Consider the following 13,988-nt stretch of genomic DNA (forward strand, 5'->3'; position numbering starts at 1 on the left):
ATCAATGATATCAAATGCCCTTTTGGTATCTATGTTAGAAAAACTAACATTGTATTATTGTATTTATATTTTATATTATATTTATATACATCCACCTGGATGCCTCCTGTCCCCCCTCTGGACTCTTTCGCGACCTCTGCGACTCTCTCTCTCTCACCATTCTCCCCTCTGGCCCGACTCATTCTGCAGGGCACACTCTCGATGTTCTGATCTCCTCTGACCTTCCCCTTTCCGCCCCTCTCTCCACTCCTCTCTCCTGGAGTGATCACTTTCTCCTATCCTCCCACCTCTCCCTCCCTACCCCTCATACCAAGCCACCTCCATCACTGCCACCCACCTTCTCGGTCATCCGACCCATGAAGCGCGTGTCAGTTGAGGCTTTTGCCACCACCTTCTCACTCTCCTCCCCCTGTAACGCTCACCTGGTATCCACGGGGATGTCACTCAGCCTGTTCTTACCTCTTACGACCTCGAACCCTTCCCTGGAGGCTATTCGACTGGAGACTGGGCCTGAAACACAGGATTGGTAGAGTTTAACTCCCTATTGTCTCTGTGTGCTTGTACCCCTTCTTCCCCGGAGTCCAACCCTTCCCTTTGATCCACAGCTCACCTTGTTTTCCTGGATAGTGTGTTCTCTGTCCTGCTTTCAGCGAAGAGGCGCGTTGATTGATGCAGGCTCGTTGCTGCCTAGATACTTCACTGGAAAGAGTCCGACAGGTAAGTATAATGAGTCTTTCAAACAGTTCTCTAACTTTGTTCCTTTCCTTCCTTAGATAATGGCCGGCGTCCGGGGATGGCGGCGTGCTGCTAAGATGAGTAGCACTGAAGGTGAGTGAGAGCGCGATGTGCGATGCGCGATGCACACCTTTCGTATTTGTATTGAACTGAGTTCTTTTTCTGTGTCTTTTAGGTGCAGTAACGTTTTCAGCGTGGATGCCGGTTAAGAAGAACAAATGCGGTGGGTAAGCGCGGTATGCGGCGCCTCTAGAGGTTTCCACGCTAACCTGGAGTGTCCTTTCCTCTTGCAGATGGATGAGAAGTTCCGGAGACAGAGTTCCCCCAGAGCAGCTTGGATTCAGGTAAGCGTTTGAAGCTTGTACAGTATTTAAAAATAAGCAAAGATTTGCAGAATGCTTACTAATGCCTTTTTTCTGTTCTTTTCCCTTTTCCTTAGGAAGCGGCGTGCCAGGATGGGAATGACACCCCCGAAGATGCCTGCAGAACAGAAGGAGCGATGAATGATGGGCAGAAGCACCGCAAGGTAAGGCTGTTCCTAACAGTGTTCTTGTTCTTGCAGTAGCTGAGCGCAGAAGAAAGATGCAGGCCTACTGGAGACCGATCCGAACACGGTGAGTGTCACGCTGCAGGTGCAGAAAACGCAAAGCATGTTTCTCAGCCTGGGTGTGGCTTAAATAGTCTCTGGGTATCCCAGGTGTCTCTGGGCTGAACCACACCCAAAAGGCTAGACCGCACATGCAGTTCTGGTAACTGAAATATGTGGGGGCATCCATCTTGTCCCCATCAATGCACTACAAGTCCAATCCCCAATGTTATCCTATGGGAGTGAGTGAGTCTGGTGCCACAAGCGCCAAGTCTGACTCCAAGTGGGTCTTTGGAGGGATGGAGAGGCCCTTGAGGGCCATGTAGGTGATCATGTCCTGGCTCCAGCCTGACATCTTGGAGGGCTGGGGACATGAGGGGCAGGAATCATAACACCCCCTTGGCTGGCTCTCACCCTGACATAGCCCTCTCCATGCTCCTTGCCCCTGTCATGAGAATCCGCCTGAAGCCCAAAGCCAAGTGTAACTCCTGGTATGACTCTGACCTCGTCACCCTTAAACGCAAGTGCAGGGTGGGCGAGAGGTTATGGCGTGCTTCATGTTCATCCTCTGACAAACTGGCCTGTCGCCTGCTTCAAAGGCAATACCGACTCTCTGTCCTCACCAAGAAGAGAGCCCATATCCAAGCCCGCATCTCTGCGGCATCTAACAACTCGGCGGAACTCTTTAAAATCTGCAAGGAACTAGCTAATCCTACCGCAGTCTCTACCTCTGCTGTACATTTCCAGGCCCTCTGCAGGGCACTGGCCTCTCACTTCATCTCAAAAACCCAGAACATCCTGTCCTCACGCTCCTCCTATCGCCTCCCTCCCTCCATTGCCTGCTCTTACTCTGGCCCTTCTGCAGCCTCCCCAACTCTCTCCTTCTCTGCCTTTCCCCTTTTCTCTGCTGACGAGGTTTCTAGACAAGTCCGATCCATGAAAGTCTTGTCGAAACAGGTTCACCCCTGTTCCTCCAAAACTATCAAGGACCACATCGACTCCCTGGCTCCTGCCCTGGCTGATTTCTGAAATCACTCCTTCGACACTGGAGTCTTCCCATCCCCCCTGAAGCCTCCCTTGTGCACCCTCTTCTTAAGAAACCCTCTGCCGACCCCTCCTGCCCGGCTAACTATCGCCCAATCTCCATCACTCCCTTCCTCGGCAAGCTCCTGGAGAAACTGGCCATCTCCCTGTGAGGTTTTGCTCGGGACCTCCAACCGACGTGATAACAGATCACGCGGGAGCCAGGATAAACAGTCACCTACTTTATTAAACATACGGCGGGAACTGCCGAACCCCACAGCAACCCCTCCCCACCCCAACGTCACTTCCCTTAACCCTGGGAAGAAAAGGACCGCAATGGCGGTCCACCCACATAACGATGTGGTTGGGCAATATGGCAGGGGAGCAACCTGACACTCCCAACTCAATCTTTGTGTCCTCATCTTGCTTGATCTCTCTTCTGCCTTTGATACTGTCAACCATGCCATCCTGCTCAACCGTCTCCGTGACAATCTGGGTATCACTGGTTAGGCTCTGGCGTGGCTGACCTCTTTCCTCTCCGACCAACCCTCCCAGGTCCAACTTGGGTCCTTCCTCTCTGATATCTTTCTCTCTACCTGTGGTGTCCCCCAGGGATCTAACCTCTCTTCCTGGCTGTTCAACCAATACCTGGCACTCCTTGCCCACTGCATCGCCGCTCTCTGCGCCAATTGTCATTGATATGCGGATGATACCCAGCTAATTTTCAGGCTACCCTCGGCCTCCTCCTCACCTTCCCTCATCTCCGACTGTCTGTCTGCTATCCAGGAGTGGTGTGCCGCCAATGACCTCTGCCTTAATGCCAGTAAAACCGAGATTTCACTTATTGGCACACCCATTCCCTCCTTCCCTGCAGCTCTCTGGCTGGCCTCTATTGGCCCTCTTCCTGCTCCCACCTGCAAGGCCAAAAACCCCGGGGTCATCTTCGACTCCACACTCTCCTTCTCTCCTCACATCTCTGACGTCTCTAAGAAGTCACACTACCAGCTACACCTCCTCAGAGGTATTCTTCCTTTCCTCTCCTTCCCCCAGAAGCTCACTGTCTCCAGAGCCCTGGTTCTCTCTAAGCTGGATTATTGTAACACCCTCTATCTAAATCTGCCTGCCTCTACTCTCCGCCCTCTTCAACTTATCCAGAACAGGACTGCGAGACTTGTCCTTGGCCTCAAGCCCAGAGATCGTATCTCTCCAGGACTGAAATCTCTGCACTGGCTTCCAGTGGCTGCGAGGATTAAGTTAAAAACCCTCTGCATTGTCCACAAGGCCTTCTGGGGCTTGGGGCTGCAATACCTTCAACTCTCTCTTGCCAAATATCTTCCTTCTCAAGCTCTTCGCTCATCCTCCTCCAACTCCCTCAGGGTCAGTCGCTTCTCCAAGCAACGAGTTGGTGGGAGATCTCTTTCTTCAGCTGGGGTCTCCCTCTTGAACAGCCTTCCCGCCTCCCTGAAACTTGAGGAGAACCATCTCCGGTTCCGGAAGCACCTCAAAACCCTCCTCTTTACTTCTGCCTTCTCTCCCCCTCTCCCCTGTTGACTTCCTGGCTGAAACTGCACTTGCTACCTAGCCACCCTTACTGACCTGGCCACCCTTACTGATCTCGGGCCCAGGCCCCACCAATTGCACACCTGCACTGCCTACCTGGCAACCCCTGCACCTGGGGACTGTTGTTCTGTATTCCTACAGTCCCCTTACCAGCACTTATGCTTGCTCTTACCTGCACTTGCCACCATCTGGTTGTTTATTTATCTTATTATTCTACTATCCCATGTACTGCACTTTCCCACCTCCCTTCCCCCTTGCACTTTTCCCTTTCCCCCTGCCCATGCACTTGCGCGATCCGAATGACACCTGGCCTAGTAAGATCGTTGTCTGTCTTCCCACTGATTCCCCCTCCCTTGCCTCGTCGCGCCTCGAAACACTTGTGTATAGGCGCGTTATAATATCATATCATATTTAATAGAAGCGATACACATATGTGAAAGACCATTTACAATAAATAATGTGTTGCACTACTTAAAATGGAAGGGCCCATTCCTCCTTTGATAAGATGCACAGATTTGGAAACAGTATAAAAGTAATACACCAGGATGGGTTGCCTTTATTGAAGATTGGTGTCTACGAATGGCTTGTTGTTCATGATGTGATTTAATGCATGTGAAAATGATACGTTTAAGAGGACTTGAAAATACCGATGGCAACTAAGACAGAAACGGAGAGAAGGTTGAGAGGGGACATGAGCCGTTCGTCTGCAACTTCATTTTGCTTATGAAGAAAATAATTTAGGGGCATTTGAGTCAATCCGTTGTTTCTCCTTAGTACAAATCATAATATACATTATTTTGTCATCTGCAACATGATAAATACATCACTATCATTGTTAACGTGATGCAAATAGAGACAAGGGCAACACCATTGTGCAACTGCACATGCTCTGCATTCGTATGCTCAGGTATTGGCACCAAATGCCAAATGACTCCCATCATATGCCCATGTACCCTCACCACGCGCACATATGCAATAATAGTCCCGTGCCCACACCCACACCGCCCCACGGATAATATAATCAGATTAGTCGTAACACCAGAGTAGTGCCACGGAAGGGAACTCTAATAGCAGTACTGTCTGGCCTGAAGAGGAACTTAAAGGTTAACAACACAATGCATCATGCAGTGGAGAGGTGGGCAGGTCCCTTCCTTTAATGATTTCACCCTTCTAGATGTTCCTCATCGGCATCAGAGCCGAACGACTGGAGGAGTTCCAGTTCCAGACGTTGCAGAGCGTTCATCCGGCCCCTCTGCAGTGACAATGATGTCACCATACTCCACAGGACATGGAGCACAACAGAGCTCCCATTAGCCAACCGCTCCAACGGACTACCTTCCCCCAGGTAAATGTGCTCGGCGCTTGCAGACCACACACCCCAAGGTCTGTCGGTCTGCTCAGACCCTCAAGAGCACCTCCCCAATCCTACACTGGTCCACAGCAGTGTCAATCTCGCTGGCACCAAAACCAGTGGTGCAACCCTGCTGCCCAACGCACACGCACCCACAACCACACCAACACTTACAGGAAAATACCTGTCCTTACCGTTTCCTCAGAGGAACTCTGCATCAGTCAGGCCTCTGACTCCCATGTGACTACCCACACATGTGCAGAGCAGACGAGTCAGATACCTCCATGTCTTGGGGCGGTGCGTGTGGGTCCCATTTCAGTTGCGACTCCGAGCGACGCCCAAATGACATCCCTGCATGTAATCTTGTCCCGCTTTGTGTTACTCAATCCCTCAGGGTATTGCTGGCTACCTCTTCCAAAAGCCATAGATTGAAAGTCGACAATATCCACCCTGGACAGAGCCCTCAGTAATGGTGTTAGAGGCAGAGCAGGTATTTGAGACTGACTTCAATTTTCCTGCGGCCCCAATCTCTATGATTGCCGGTCTGCATGCAAAAGAACCTCTCTGATTTGTTTAACATTTTAGATGGCAACGACACCTTGTGCAGCAGTGCACTCTTTTTCTTGAGGATCACACACTAGGGGATATATGGGTTTTAGACAGGCCACAAACCTGAGAGTCACTGGATATATACAAATCAGGTTATGCCCTGGAAGTCTATTGATTGACTGCAAAGCCACTGACTCAGGTGTGGACTGGGAATCAAAAAAGGCTCTGGAAATAATGTACAAAGTCGTCCCATATTACACATTTTCAGCAAGCCCAAACCTTTTCATATGGGAACATTTGGAAATAAAATAGGTCACCACACAAAAGAAGCCGAGAGGCCTACCGAGGGCACTCCCGACTGATGTTTTTGCATTAAGTTAGCGATGTAGCTAAGCTCAGACAAGCCACATCAAATACTGAGTTGCTGACATCTGAATTAGAGTTGATTGAAATGGCTACCAGATCTAAATGCAATTGAGCAAAGCAGTAACAAAGGGGAACATATAGTTCTCAAACGATCACGTTTATTTTATTTTCAGTTCTGTTTGTTCAGCTTCCAAACTGCATGTTACCAACTGTAAGACAGAGCATGCCCCTGATGGACCGTTATCTTCTCGCAACTATGGATTAGTCAACAACTTCTCAGCCATCTTGCATAGCCTCCTTTGGTCAGAGAAGAGTAGTGTTTCCCTGCATCTCTCCAGGTACAGCCCTCCAATAAAGGATTGTGCAAGTCCCACTTCCTCATTCTCCGCTATCCATACCTCCATGCACCCCACATGCAATTGGGGGGCACCTGTTAAATCTCCCAGGCGAGCCTGCTTCTTTTTAGAGGGTAACCTCGTAAATAGTACCCTTGCTAGGATGGAAGCAGTGTGAAACATAGTTCCTAGAGAGTCTCGGAGCCGTTGATGAACGTGTTCCCTTACTTTCTGAGACATTGGGCCTCATTACGACCCTGGCGGTAAGGGATTACCGGTACCGGTCAGGGCACCGGTACCGGTAATCCCTTACCGCCCTAGTCCGAGGTCCCTTTGCGGGTCCTCCCTTAACTGCTGGTTTTACCAGCTGTTAAGGACGGGACCCGCAAAGGGACTTTGGAGGTAATTAAGGTACCGCAATTTGCGGTACCGTAATTACCACCTTCCCCATTCCCAGTGAGCCCTATGGGGGCTCAAATGGGAATGGGGAAGGGCCATGGTGAATGGGGAATTACCGCCCCCGCCAACCTTGGAATGGGGCGGTAATGTAGTTTTCCGGTGGCAACCATGGTGCAAATAGCGCCATGGTTACCGCCCGGGTCGTAATGAGGCCCATTATATACCTGTGCAATCATGGGAAACACCTCACCTAACCTTGCTAAAATGGGACTATCAGAAGCAAGCGGAAGAAAGGGAGGAAACAGTAGCATCAGAATAACTAACAGACGGCTATAGTAAAACCATGAAAATGGTCTCCTAGTCAAAAGCTGCTGAACTAGTGTTCACTCCTCCCTATGCCATTGAACCCCCACGATTTCATCAGAGCACCCGAAAAGAGCAGTTTAGTAATTGGCCCCTTTGGGTACCTCATCGCTGCGTGAACTACTCTGCAGGCATTGCCATGGACAAATGTTAGCTTTTGGTGCTTGTAGTGATGGGCTACAGTGTGTGTTTTGCTGTTGACCTTTCATAGAGAGCGTGAAATGTTTCAAAGTAATCCCAGTTGATCCCGCCTGGTGTCCGTTCTCATCATTGTGTATTTTGGGCGTTCTGATTTATATGAATGAAACCAGAGGGCTGGCATTTGGATGTCTTTTTTTGGAACAGCAGATCTGAAAAGGAGATTATCGCTGTGCACGTGAATGGGGCTGGCAAAAGTAATGTGGCGCATATGGTGTTGTCTAGACCAGTCTATCCAACGGCTGATCTCTACTCTGCAGGAATATGCATAGTTTCCTCTCTTAAGGCAATAACCATGAGATACTTTTACCTGCAATGGATCTGAAAAGAGGGGGTAATTTGCAGGTGTATTTAAAATACTAAAAACATGACATGGTGAAATCCCCCTGAAATGTCTCCAAGTATCTCCCGTTCTAGTCTCATCAGACTCTACCATGCGTTCTGCATCTTACTTAATCCCATATAAATTGTCATCCCCAGAAAATATGGCAAGGTTTAGATGGCAACATGGCATGGGGAATTGTTGCCCCCCTGACCGTTGTTGCTGGTTTCCTATTTGTGCTCCCTTGTTTTTCGCCTCCATGCATACACTGTCTGCTCTACCTGCTGTTGCCCACCTACAACCTGTTTGGCTTCCCACTTCCTGCCCTCCTTACCTCTCCTCAATCCCTCCTCTATCACTGGTTTGTCACTCTCTGCCCTGCGCTTTTCTCTATTGAACTGCCTGCATCCTCTAGACACTCTCACCCCTGAACTGTACTACCTACTTGCACCTGCACACTTGTTATAGTCCCTCACTCTAGCGAGGCACCCACGGCTGCTTTGTACCCTTTTTGTTCTACATAGTTGATGTAGCCCCCTCACCTTTCGGTTGGAAGTCCAATTGTGCACCTTGATTGTCTTATTGCTTGTCTGCATACCTGATGTAGCCACTGAGTGCACGAGGCATGGCCCTTCCAGTCTGCAGTCACTCTTACCTCATTGAACTATTGCTTGTCTGCATACCTGATGTCACCCCTCAGTCCATGAGGTGTGGCTTTTCCAGTCTGCAGTCACTCTTACCTGATTGCCCTATTGCTTGTCTGCATGCCTGATGTCGCCCTTCAGTCCATGAGGCGAGGCTGTTCCAGTCTGCAGTCACTCTTAACTGATTGCCCTATTGCTTGTCTGCATGCCTGATGTCGCCCTTCAGTCCATGAGGCGAGGCTGTTCCAGTCTGCAGTCACTCTTAACTGATTGCCCTATTGCTTGTCTGCATGCCTGATGTCGCCCTTCAGTCCATGAGGCGAGGCTGTTCCAGTCTGCAGTCACTCTTAACTGATTGCCCTATTGCTTGTCTGCATGCCTGATGTCGCCCTTCAGTCCATGAGGCGAGGCTGTTCCAGTCTGCAGTCACTCTTAACTGATTGCCCTATTGCTTGTCTGCATGCCTGATGTCGCCCTTCAGTCCATGAGGCGAGGCTGTTCCAGTCTGCAGTCACTCTTAACTGATTGCCCTATTGCTTGTCTGCATGCCTGATGTCGCCCTTCAGTCCATGAGGCGAGGCTGTTCCAGTCTGCAGTCACTCTTAACTGATTGTCTTATTGCTTGTCTGCATGCCTGATGTCGCCCCTCAGTCCATGAGGCGTGGCTGTTCCAGTCTGCAGTCACTCTTAACTGATTGTATTATTGCTTGTCTGCATGCCTGATGTCGCCCCTCAGTTCACGAGGCGTGGCTGTTCCAGTCTGCAGTTCCGCTTAAGTGATTGGCTTATTGCTTGTCTGCATGCCTGATGTCGCCCCTCAGTTCACGAGGCCTGACTTTTCCAGTCTGCAGTCACTTTTACCTGATTGCCCTTTTGCTTGTCTGCTTGCCTGATGTCACCCCTCAGTCCATGAGGTTTGGTTGTTTCCAGTCTGCAGTTCCTCTTAAGTGATTGTCTTATTGCTTGTCTGCATGCCTGATGTCGCCCCTCAGTTCACGAGGCCTGGCTTTTTCAGTCTGCAGTCACTCTTACCTGATTGCCCTTTTGCTTGTCTGCTTGCCTGATGTCACCCCTCAGTCCATGAGGTTTGGTTGTTTCCAGTCTGCAGTTCCGCTTAAGTGATTGGCTTATTGCTTGTCTGCATGCCTAATGTCGCCTTTCAGTTCACGAGGCCTGGCTTTTCCAGGCTGCAGTCACTCTCACCTGATTGTCTCAATTACATGCCTGTTTTTGCCTTAATGACGTTTACCTACTTGTTCCTGCATTTATTACTTGTCATTTTTGTACCTCTCACCTTCTCCCCCCGCACTGCCCTTCCTCCCTCTCTTTCCTTTTTCACGTTCAGCACTTGCACATTCTAAATCGTTGCACGATCTAGTCAGAGCCTTTTGTTTGTTAACTCACTCTACCCCAGTGGTTTTCAAACTTTTTATGCCAAGGCACCCTGAGCAAAAAATAAATTGTTCGGGCCCCCACCTGCCCCGCACCCTCGTTGTTGTGTTATTTTTTTTTTTTATAGAGATGGCTGCAGAATGCATGGTGCCATAATTTAGAAGGGATATGTTTTTGGGGAGACATTCCAAGACAGTAGGACAATTGCTTCCAATCCAAACATAGAAACCATGCAAGTAAAGACAAAATTCTCCAGTAGGGCTTTTATTTTCTCAAAATACAATCCTAGTAGTATATTCAGCAGAAGGCAATTTGATTTTACATAGCAAGTACTAATGGAAAGGGTGGACCTGTCTCTCTGCAAAAAGTGAGTCAATATGTGGCTTTATTTTTGAGACCGCCACTCTGAGGTTGTCCTCCACTTCAGCCTTGTGCAGTATTTCTTTTTCAGTACAGCCAATACTGAAAAGCCTATTTTGCACAAGTAGGAAGACCCAAAGGGTAAGAGAGACTATATAGCAGACCTTGCTAATGTAGGATACTCCAGGATTACTACCTTCAGCCAAATGTCACCCACTGCAATGTTCCTAAATTCAGATTGCAGAGTAGTGTCCGACTGAACCTCAATCAGATCCTCCTGGACATCAAATGGAAGATGCACCACCTCGTCTGCCAGAAAAGGCTGCATCACCGAGTCATTCATGCCAGCATTTTCTTCAGGGAGGTATTAATCAAAGTTGGACCTTAATGTTGTTCAGTGACTTAATCAGCATTCAGTGAGTAAAATAACCTTCTAAAAATAAAATGAAGCTTTGCATAAAATTAAAGAGAATTTTAGGATTATCAGGCACAGTGAAGGCCCCTCATATGAAAAAGTTGAAATGCCCTGGTGCCTCTAGCTTGAGAAGAATGAAATGCCCTGGCACCTTCCCTGGCCACTGCTGCAGGAGAAATGAGGACTGTGGGGTCTTTGTTCTATTCACTTGTAGAGAGTCCCCACAGTCCTCATGTCTCCCCCGCTTAGAGTGGAACCAGTCTGCGGCACACAGCTTGTAATGCAAAGTGCACATTTTAAGCACCAGGACAAAAAACAGAGAACTGAATACATTGCTGAGCTAAATGAATTCTGACTGGCAACATGGTGGCAGTTGCTCCCATCCCTAGCCCCTATTCCTATCTGAAAGTAGGGCAGTATGTCACTAATGAGCCATCATTAGTGATTTTGCTGCTCTGCATTCAGGTGGGAGGGGCTGGTCATCCTCGCAAAAGAAGGCGCGTGCTGTAATCAGGCCAGTTTCTAGCCAACTTGGTGCCCAGGGCGAAAGATCAGAAACATCAGAATGCTCCTCCCACCCCCACTGACTGGCACACGTCACTCCCAAACTACACCTCTGTCGTCCGACAGAACCCCTCCTCAATATGAATAAATAATTGCTATATAAATGAAGTTGGTTTCATTACATTGTAATTCAAGTACTGTACAGAAGAATTGTAAGGTGAAAACACAGCTGTTGCTGCCCAAGTAAATGGTTTTTCTTTCACCTGCTCTTAGTGAAGGCCTTGCCTGAATGCAGTTTCATACTGTCCGTCCTGGCACACTGCAGTCTGAACAGCCTGCCAGGGTCTGAGGGCCAACTGACCTGGCCCTGTGTTGCAGATGTTCTGTCCGTACTACTTCACTTGTATTTTTCAAGGGGCAATACTAGACTAACCATATGAATTATTTTCTGATAGAAGGGTTATCATTCCAAGATAGACAGTCTAGTACACTCTTATTGTACTCTTTCAAAATATCTCTCTGAGAGTGGGAACGAGGACAAATAGCACCAATGAGGATTCCTGTATACTATGCATTAAATCACAGAGCATTTACATTTGATAAGCAACTTTGAAATAAAAGGATTGTATGTGTGAATCTCTAAATGCATAACTGATGCATGCATCACAGTTCACAATACTCACCCTAGCATTAAAATGTTTGTAACCATACATGCTCATTTCCACACGTTTTTGGATGTGAGTATAAAATGGCTGCAATATCAGCCACTCAAATGGGGTACAAGGGCTTGTTTGCTTCTTGTTTCTGAAGAATTTTAGGGGAGGAAGGGCTGTGTCTCAGTGTGGGCATGCCAACTCCAATACAGAAACATCTTTAGGGAATTATATCTACAGCCAGGGCAGGATACCGCACAAGAGAGACCCAATAAACAATGCACAGAAAGGCTACACAGAAAGGATTGGACCTCTTTCAAACTTTAGCCTGACCAGTAATAAGCTGATGAAGCATTTCTAACAGAACCAGCTTCTGATGCGTGGTAAAGGGCCCACAGTTCCTCAGCCACTACCTCCTCACCATTGTGCTGGCCTTAGGAGTTATTTCGGTGAAAAAGAGCAGGCCCATGAATTATCTAACCGAGCGGGCATTAGCATCTCTTATTAGTGCTGGCCTGCAGCTAGTGAAAATCATGGTGTGGCAGTGTAGAAAGGGTGTTTGGCCTCATGGATTTACAATTTGAGGCAACGTCTTTGATTGCTTTATGTGTTTAAGTGTGGGCAAAGTATGGCATGCTCGTCAGAGTCACATACACAAAACAGTCCAATGTGCTCTTGTATGGATATTGGACACATCAGAGAAAAACAGGTATATGTGCTGTTAGGGAGCACCACATAGACACCATTAACCAACAGGGTGGCGACTTGTGCAGCGCACAAATCATTGATGCACACATCACTGCATTGATTTGCCATGAACTACTGTCTGCATGGTGACACACAATGAACTCCACTTTCCTAAGCAAGGTGCCAAGTGACATTGAGTTGCCATCCGGTGTGCTCGCTAGGCAGTGGCTGGCTTGTTTAGACAATTAAAAGACCTCTGATGCTGAGAGGATGTATTTAGTTCATGTCCCAAAGCAGTCACTAGAATACTTAAGCAAAACAATTACAGTTAAACTTTACAGGGATGTGCCATATGTTACTAAAAAGTTATATTAAAAAGTGTTGGTGTGTCAAACAAAGAGACACGAAGATACACAAAATAGTTTAGACTTTTTCTGTGTGGCCCGTTAATTCTCTTTTGCATAGGTTTGGTCAGCTAACTGATACTTGTGCTGGCCTGGTGAATAAAAATGACCCATGTTTAGTTCTTAACACTGAAATTTTAAGGATATACTGTATAAAAACAATGGCTTGTTAAATGAGCCATCACTTATAAATTGCCCCACTTGAAAGGCTGTTAACACAAAGAATGAGGGGCGCAGGTTGTGTGACTCCAGAGTATCTCACACGCTGCATTTGGAATATGCATGCCTTTGTTTGCATATTCCGGACGCTTCGCGGCCAGCCGCACATTGCAGAGCAGCTCTCATCGGCACAGCAGGCTGCTTATTCTGTTGTCCAGCAGCTTTTCAGGCTGTGGATGCCCACCTCCCTGGGCTTGAGGCTGCGGCCCATCAGAGGGGTGCGCCCCACAGTTTGAATACCGCTGCTCTACCCCTTTCCTGCATTTCTCCATCTCTGCCTCTTCCCTGGTCCCATGCCTTAGCACATGCATGTTCCTAATGCTTCAAGACCTTTTAAGAACATTTTTGTTTTTGTTTTATACCTTCTTCCTCATCCTTATTCCCCCCATGTCTTCATGAGCCTTAAAAGCACAATTTTGCTGTAAAGTGTGCATTACAAATAACCAATAAATAAATAAATAATAACACAAATATATTTAAATGCAACATTTTAAGAGGTGTATATCCCGAAGAAGTGGGAGGGTTTAATCTACTCCCTTTTATTTTGCAGGTGCAAGTAATAAGTCTTGCCTCAGAAATTTCTTTGCAATTCAAAATCTCTTCAACATCAGCTGCAACATTTTCTACTTATTTCAGTTCGTTTTCTGCATACAGTGGGTGTAAGTATGTGCTTTTCTTACCGGAGTCTCTTCCTGTATGGTATCTATGAATGAACTGACACAGAGAATAGAGGATTTCCGAGCAGTTCACTATAGGGTCACACGAGTAACAAATATACCCATTAAGCTCGAGGTGGATACCACTCCTCAAAAACCTAAGAAATATAAAACAATAGAAAAATGCACAGAAGTAGAAGATTTCGTCAATGCACAGTTCACTTTTCTCTTTTAGTTCTTCTGTTTGCTTTATAGCCCTCCTTTTCT

At 47.7% G+C, this 13,988-nt stretch overlaps 1 protein-coding gene across 1 annotated transcript in view; it reads left to right on the plus strand.

The window, feature by feature from the left end:
- The window catches only part of C6QH4orf54 (chromosome 6q C4orf54 homolog), a 55,626-nt gene that overhangs the window by 32,714 nt on the left and 8,924 nt on the right, over positions 1–13,988 (plus strand). The window contains exon 2 of the mRNA XM_069630720.1: positions 13,616–13,724. The gene's annotated coding sequence lies outside the window, so the exon portion shown is untranslated. The remainder of the gene's footprint in view (positions 1–13,615; positions 13,725–13,988) is intronic.

Source organism: Ambystoma mexicanum, chromosome 6q (genome assembly GCF_040938575.1).
Source record: "Ambystoma mexicanum isolate Mex_15411 chromosome 6q, UKY_AmexF1_1, whole genome shotgun sequence".
Lineage (NCBI taxonomy): Eukaryota > Metazoa > Chordata > Amphibia > Caudata > Ambystomatidae > Ambystoma > Ambystoma mexicanum.